We start from the raw sequence: 8,401 nt of genomic DNA on the forward strand, positions 1-8,401 counted from the left end.
ATCCCATTTCCACTCAGGAATAGGGAGGGGTTGGAGCATACCTGCAGGTCTCTGATGCTCGGCGAGGGCTAGAGGATGGCCTGGCCAGGTACGCGCTGGGCGCGAGTCTGGGCATCGCTCGTTTAGGTGTCACATGCGTAGTCGTTACCTGCGGTGTGACACAGAGCCAGGGTGTGCGGATGATCCCTAGGGGAGATTATGGTGCATGCAAAACCGAATTGTTTTTATGGTTTTCGGATGTGGGCCATTTTCTGGGAAAATGGCGAGTTTTGGGTTTGAGGCTTTTGATCCATTTTCTGGAAAAATGGTGGTTTGGGCCATTATCTGGGATAATGGCGAGGCTTGGTTTTGAGGATATGTTTTTATGGGCCAAATGGGTTTTTTGGCGTGCGTGGTAAAAATGTGGTTTTGCGGGACATGTGCATTGGCTTTTCTTGCATCCATGTTGCTTGAGTGCTATGTGTTTTTATCTGATGGTGTTTGGGTTTTACTTACCTGCGGTACCATTTTTGGTTCCGTAGCTTTTGGTGCAGAGTTCGAGGATGAGGAGGAGGAGGCTGAGCCCGAGGATGCGGTTCCGCCGGGTTGCTGATGTTATGCTTTGTATTTGATATTATATTATATTCGTGTTTTGTAATATTTATTTATGTATATTTTGAATAGCTTTGTATTAAACAAGAAAAATTCTGGTACTTAGTTATTGACTTGCTTTTCGCTGCGTATTTCTCGTGCACATTGTTGCTTTTGCACACACTTGGCACACGTTGTTAGGGTGGTGACCCGTGATGTCATCATCCGGACGTGTCGATTTCTCCGTGTTCGTGCGTGGGGATAAGGGGGCGCCACAGGTGGTATCAGAGCAGTTTGGCTCTGGGTAAAACCACATGTCCCGTAGGTAGTACCAGAATGCTTTTAAAGTTGTGTTTTAAAAATTATGTTAAGTACAGTTGTTTTATTTGTTTGAGTTTGTTTGTTTGTTTTTATTTATGTAGTTATGTTTTGCAAGTTGGTTTCTTTTGTTTTGTGTGTGGTGTTGGTTTTGTTTTTGTTGGTTTTATTTGTTTTTGTTTTCTGAAAGGGGGTCAAAGGTTGTGGTGGCAGGAAAATGGGAAGGCCAAAGAAATCTACTCAGGAGCCACGGGACAATACATCAAGAGATGACTCCATAGCCCAAGCCATACGGCAGATGACGGAGTTTATGCAGCAAAGTTATAGGCCACAACAGACAGGGCCTTGGCCACAACAAGGGGGTCCCTGGCCGCCACAAGGAGGGCCTTGTCCGCAACAAGAAGGATTTTGGCCGCAACCAGGAGGTCCTTGGCCATATCAGGGAGGACCTTGGATGTACCCGGGAGGGTCCAGTAGCATGGTGCAAGCCGGGTGCACCTATGAGCGCTTCCTGGCGCATAGGACTCCACACTTCACTGGAGAAAAGGACCCACTTCAAGCTGGAAAATGGATCAAAGACCTGGAGAGAACATTTGAGGTGTGTGGATGCACCAAGGCGCAACAGGTACTCTACGCCAGCTATCTCTTGCAAGGTACCGCTTCTGATTGGTGGGATACCAAGAGGGTGATGCTGGAATCAGAATTGGGATCTTTCGCTGCGGTGACCTGGCAGCGCTTCAAGAAGGAATTTAATGATCGCTTCTTTCCCGCATCGGTAAGGAAGCAAAAGGCGAGAGAGTTCTCAGATTTGGTCCAAGGGGGCATGACAGTGGAACAGTACGCCCGAAGATTCATAGAACTTGGGCGATTTGCTCCTCACCTTATCGCCACAGAGGAGATGCGAGCTGATCGTTTTCAGGAGGGTCTACGCCCTGATATACGCCGTATGGTAGTCAGCCATCGGATATCCACTGTTTAGGAATTAGTGGATGTGGCCACCCTGGTGGAACGAGAATATAATCTGAGTATGGGCTCCCCTCTAGGGCATAAGAGGCGGAGTTTTTCTGGTGAAGGAAGCAGCTCGGGTTTGCCTAAGAAATTTGTTCAGCGGACCGGGACTCGACCTCAAGCATCCTCAAGTGTTCGCATGGGAGGACGTGTGCCTGTTTGCGGAGTTTGTAATAGAGCCCATGTGGGTGAGTGCCCTTTTGGTGGGGCTCGATGTTATAATTGTGGCCAGCAGGGTCACTTTGCCCGAGAATGTCCAAGAACAGTTCAAGGAAGCCGTGGAGGTAGACGCGGTGGAAGAACAAACCCGAGACAAACAGTGCAAGCCCGGGTTTATGCTGTAACACCCGGAGAGGTGGATGATGAGGTGCCAGCGACCCATGATGCTGGAGTAATCACAGGTATGGATTAATTTAATTTTAAGTTGGATTTAATTTTTGGTGTATTTGGTTTCTTCTTTGCTTTTTTGGATTTCATGGGTTGATGTGTTTGGTTCAGGAAGAGTCCGTTTGTATGAGTTTTATGCTTGTACTTTGTTTGATTCTGGTGCGTCGCAGTCATTTGTATCTTCCAGTTTGCGCAGGTGTGTAATTTGGTCACGGAACTGTTGCCGAAGGCTATGGTAGTGGCTCTACCCGATGGTGAAATGGTGTGGTGTTCCAAGGTTGCTTTGGGATGCCTGTTAAATTTTGAGGGAAGGTTCTTGGATGCTGATTTGGTGGTATTCAACCTGTTGGGTTTTGATATCATCCTCGGAATGGATTGGCTATACCGATATTCTGCTAGTATTAATTGCAGAAGTCGGATAATTAGCTTTCAGCTTCCAGATGGTGATTGTCTAGAATTTGCGGGGAGTAAATTAAAAGAAAAGCTGATAATTATATTGGCGATTCAAGCAAGAAGAGAGATTGCATGGGGAGCGGATGCATTCTTGGTTCAGATGGTGTCCACGCCGTCTTAGAAGAAGTCGTTGGCAGACATTCCAGTTGTGGAAAAATTCCCCGATGTGTTTGTGGATGACTTGCCCGGACTACCCCCTGTTCAGGAAATGGAGTTTGTTATAGACTTGGAACCTGGAGCGGCTCCTGTGCATAAAGCTCCTTATCGCATGGCACCAGCTGAATTAAAATAGTTGAAGACTCAGTTGCAAGAGCTGGTAGAGAAGGGATTTATTCAGCCTAGTACGTCACCGTGGGGTGCACCAGTTTTATTTGTTAAAAAGAAAGATGGAACCCTCCGTATGTGCATTGATTATCGGGAATTGAACAAGGTGACCATAAAAAATAAATATCCTCTCCCGCGGATAGATGATTTATTTGATCAGCTTCAAGGAGCAGCTGTGTTCTCTAAAATTGATTTGAGGTCGGGATACTACCAGCTGAGGATCAGAGACAAGGATGTGCCTAAAACTGCCTTCAGGTCGAGGTATGGACATTATGAATTTAAGGTGATGCCATTTGGGTTAGCTAATGCCCCTGCTGCTTTCATGGATTTAATGAATCAAGTGTTTCGACCTTATCTGGATTCCTTTGTGGTAGTATTTATTGATGATATTCTGATTTATTCCCGAGATGTTGAAGAGCATGTGTATCATCTTCGTCTGGTACTTGGGAAATTGGGAGAACACCAGTTGTACGCCAAGCTCAGCAAGTGTGAATTCTGGTTGGAAGAAGTTAAATTTCTTGGGCATGTAATTTCCCGAGACGGAGTGGCTGTTGATCCTAGTAAGGTAGAAGCCATTTTGTCATGGCAGCGCCCGACTACAGTGCGCAAGATCCGGAGTTTCTTGGGGCTCGCCGGGTACTACGGAAGATTTGTAGAGGGTTTTGCTCGCCTATCCGGACCTCTCATAGCGTTGACTCGGAAGAATACAGAATTTGTTTGGTCAAATAAATGTGAGAGAAGCTTCCAAGAATTAAAGAACAGGTTGACGACGGCACCAGTGTTAGCGCTCCCAGAACCGCATAAGCCATTCGTAGTCTTCAGTGATGCGTCTAAGTTTGGTTTGGGTTATGTCCTTATGCAGGAAGGACGGGTTGTTGCCTATGCATCTCGTCAGCTAAAGGACCATGAGAAGAATTATCCGATGCACGATCTAGAATTGGCTGCGATTGTTTTTGCTCTCAAGATCTGGCGGCACTTCTTGTATGGGGAAGCTTGCGAGGTATTTACTGATCGCAAGAGCTTGAAGCATTTGTTTTCCCAGAAAAATCTGAATATGAGGCCGAGGCGATGGCTGGAGCTAATCAATGACTATCAGTGTGAGATCAAGTACCATCCGGGGAAGGCTAATATAGTTGCTGATGCTTTGAACCGGAAGTCACACTTGGAGGATGAAGCCGAGCCGTCAGAATTGGATTCGTTGCTTTGTGGGATGAGAAGGCTCCTTATAGACAGTTCGCAGGAAGAAGAGATTTTATCTTTAGTTCTTGATATTCGGGTAACTGATTTTGAAGAATTGAAGAATCTCCAAAGGAAGGATCCGAAGCTGCTAAACATCAGGAAAAGAGTCAGAAAATCTCGAGGGCCGTTGCATTATAGCATGGATAACGATGGGATACTTCGGTTCCGAGATCGCAGAGTGGTCCCTAAAGACTCAGAATTCAAAGAACGGATCATGGCAGAAGCTCATGCGGCCCCTTATTCAGTTCATCCCGACAGTACAAAGATGTACCGGGACTTGAAGAAAAATTACTGGTGGGATGCAATGAAGAAGGATATTGCCTTGTATGTTGAGAAATGCCACACATGCCGTCAAGTGAAGGCCGAGCATCAAAGACCTGCAGGTATGCTCTGACCCCTCCCTATTCCTGAGTGGAAATGGGATGACATCACGATGGACTTTGTAGTGGGTTTGCCGAGAACGCCTAGTGAGAAAAATTCTGTTTGAGTGATTGTTGACCGGTTAACGAAGAGTGCTCATTTTCTGCCTATTAATAACACCGACTCTTTGGGTAAGTTGACCCACTTGTATGTCAAGGAGATAGTGCGGCTACACGGCATACCAAAGAGTATAGTGTCGGATCGAGACCCGAGGTTCACGTCACAGTTCTGGAAGAGTTTGCAGGCAGCTTTGGGTACTAAGTTGAAGTTCAGTACTGCATATCACCCGCAGACAGACGGCCAGTCAGAGCGCACCATTCAGACCCTTGAAGACATGTTGCGAGCATGTGTCATGGAATTTCAAGGGAGTTGGGAAAACCATTTGCCGCTCATCGAGTTTGCATATAATAACAGCTTCCATGCGACCATTCAGATGGCTCCCTATGAAGCTCTTTATGGAAGAAAGTGCAGGTTGCCCTTGTGTTGGGATGAAGTCGGGGAGAGTAGGATAATTGGAGTCGAAATAATTCAAGAAATGCAAAGCCAAGTCTGAATCATCAGAGATAAAATGGCGGCAGCTCAGAGTCGCCAGAAAAGTTACGCTGATACCAGGAGGAGAGAGTTATCTTTTAAAGTTGGTGATTGGGTTTACCTTAAAGTCTCTCCCATGAGAGGTGTTAAGCGTTTTGGTAAGAAGAGGAAGCTAGATCCGAGGTATGTCAGCCCTTTTCAGATTCTGGAGAAAGTAGGGTCCGTCGCCTATAGAGTTGCTTTGCCAGAATATTTTGGGGATGTTCATGATGTCTTCCACGTATCATCCCTGAGGAAGAGCTTTGAACATCAAGAGCCACGCTTCGTCGACCCAGAGGGTATTCAGTTGCAACCGGATCTCACTTATGAAGTTGTTTCGTCGCAGATCATGGATTGGAAGGAGCAACAGTTGAGGTCCAAGACAATACCTTTGGTTAAGGTGGCTTGGGGAGATCCGTTAGCACAAGACTTCTCTTGGGAGCGAGTAGCGGACATGAGGGAGCAGTACCCATACTTGTTTGAATAATGAAGGTATGTATCTTAATCTTAGTCACAGTTGGTTTATGTGCTTTTATGTGGCTTGCTTTAAGTGGGTGGTTGATCTGCAAATTTCGAGGACGAAATTTGTTTTTAAGGAGGGGAGGATGTGGTGACCCACTTTTGAGTGTATTTTCACTGAAGGGTTGTTTTATTTTAATTAATATATTAGTTTAGTTATTTTAATTTATTGCGTTTAAAATTTATTTTTAATTTATTTGTTTTTGTGTTTTATTTCTTTTAGTCGTTTTCGGTTTTTAATCTCGTTTCGGCGGATTTGTTTTGTTTCCCGGAGTGAGGACTAGACCTCATCTCTTTCCTACATTTCTTTTTTTCCCTTTTTCCCTTTTCCTTTTTTTCTTTTCTTTTTTTTTTCTGCTTCTTTCTTTTTCTTTTTCTTTTTCTTCTTCTTCTCCTTCCTCCCGTGCGTCCCACGCAACTCTCTCTCTCTACCCCTTTCTCCGTCCGTTTCTCTCTCTGCCCAGAACCACTGCCGCCGGCCGCCGTGCGGCACACCGCCCATACCATTCGAACCCCCTCCCTCCGGCGCACCTCCCCACCAATTCCCACCCCTATTCGGCCAGCCGTTTGGCCGAAAAACACCCTTGAAGCTCCACAATTTTTAGCTCGATCCGCCGCCGTCACTCCACCTCCGGCCACCATTTCTTCACCACTTCATCACCGATCCCCTGCCGTCCTAACCCACCTATTTTCGGCCTCCAACGACCACCGGAATAGCTCCCACGAGCTAGCTTTCCTTTTTGGAAAATCCAGCCTCTCTCCGGCGTTTTCATTGCCACCCACGGCCAACCACCACTTCCAATAGCTTCACAATCATCCCTAGGCCATTCCCTATCGATCCCAAGCCCTGGTTTGTCCCCTTTCAAAAGTGGGTATTTCACAACCCACGGCCATAGTGATTTTTCACTGTAACGTTGCTTTTTCTCCGCTGTTTGCAACGCCGGGTGTTTTCTAAAATTACCGTATAGCACTGTAAGTATTTTCCAAACCCTATTTTCAGATTTAAATATATATCGCTCATTCAATTTATTTTATCTACTGGTCGGTTGATTCCGGACTGAGTCCGAGGAGTTCGGGGGTCGGATGGATGGAGGACGGAGTTGCTTGATTTATTGTATTATGGTTGGTTGTTTGTTTTGTGCATTGATAATTGCATTTGCATGGTGCATGCACGTGTATTTTATTTTATTTGAGAAATCCTGTTTTGCTGGCGTGAATGGATTTTCAGGTGCGTGTGTCTCACGAGCCCAAGCCGGGATGGGTTATTATCTCGGTGGAGCTCCTCTGGTCACTCGGGAGTGGATAATACTGAGTGACATCCCCTGAGTTGTCGCTGGGCGACGACGGGAGCGGGGCTAGAGGATGGCCTGGCCAGGTATGCGCTGGGCGCGAGTCTGGGCATCGCTCTACTCACCAACTCCGTGGCCCTTCACTGGCGAGGGCTAGAGGATGGCCTGGCCAGGTATGCGCTGGGCGCGAGTCTGGGCATCGCTCGTTTAGGTGTCACATGCGTAGTCGTTACCTGCGGTGTGGCACAGAGCCAGGGTGTGCGGATGATCCCTAGGGGAGATTATGGTGCATGCAAAACCGGATTGTTTTTATGGTTTTCGGATGTGGGCCATTTTCTGGGAAAATGGCAAGTTTTGGTTTTGAGGCTTTTGATCCATTTTCTAGAAAAATGGTGGTTTGGACCATTATTTGGGATAATGGTGAGGCTTGGTTTTGAGGATATGTTTTTATGGGCCAAATGGGTTTTTTGGCGTGCGTGGTAAAAATGTGGTTTTGCGGGACATGTGCATTGGCTTTTCTGGCATCCATGTTGCTTGAGTTCTATGTGTTTTTATCTGGTGGTGTTTGGGTTTTACTTACCTGCGGTACCATTTTTGGTTCCGTAGCTTTTGGTGCAGAGTTCGAGGATGAGGAGGAGGAGGCTGAGCCCGAGGATGCGACTCCGCCGGGTTGCTGATGTTATGCTTTGTATTTGATATTATATTATATTCGTGTTTTGTAATATTTATTTATGTATGTTTTGAATAGTTTTGTATTAAACAAGAAAAATTCTGGTACTTAGTTATTGACTTGCTTTTCGCTGCGTATTTCTCGTGCACATTGTTGCTTTTGCACACACTTGGCACACGTTGTTAGGGTGGTGACCCGTGATGTCATCATCAGGACGTGTCGATTTCCCCGTGTTCGTGCGTGGGGATAAGGGGGCGCCACAGCATGCATGGCAGTAAAAGCATGAATGCATCATTAAAGTCATAAGTAAGCATAGCATGACTTGATATATAGCATGGCATAACTGACATAACCTGAACTGAAACGTGAACTGAACTTTACTTGACATGACATGAACTTGAACTTAAAATATAACATAGGCTAGCAACATAACATGAACGTGAACTTGAAACATAATATGGACTTGAATCATAGCATGAACGTGAACATACATAACATAAACATGAACTTGAATTTAACATCAATCTGAGCATAACATGACATAAACGTGAACTTGAGGCATAATGTAAACATGAACATAACATAACAGTGAGCTTGAAGATAACATAAACGTGAGCATAACATGATATGAACA

Source organism: Carya illinoinensis, chromosome 16 (genome assembly GCF_018687715.1).
Source record: "Carya illinoinensis cultivar Pawnee chromosome 16, C.illinoinensisPawnee_v1, whole genome shotgun sequence".
Lineage (NCBI taxonomy): Eukaryota > Viridiplantae > Streptophyta > Magnoliopsida > Fagales > Juglandaceae > Carya > Carya illinoinensis.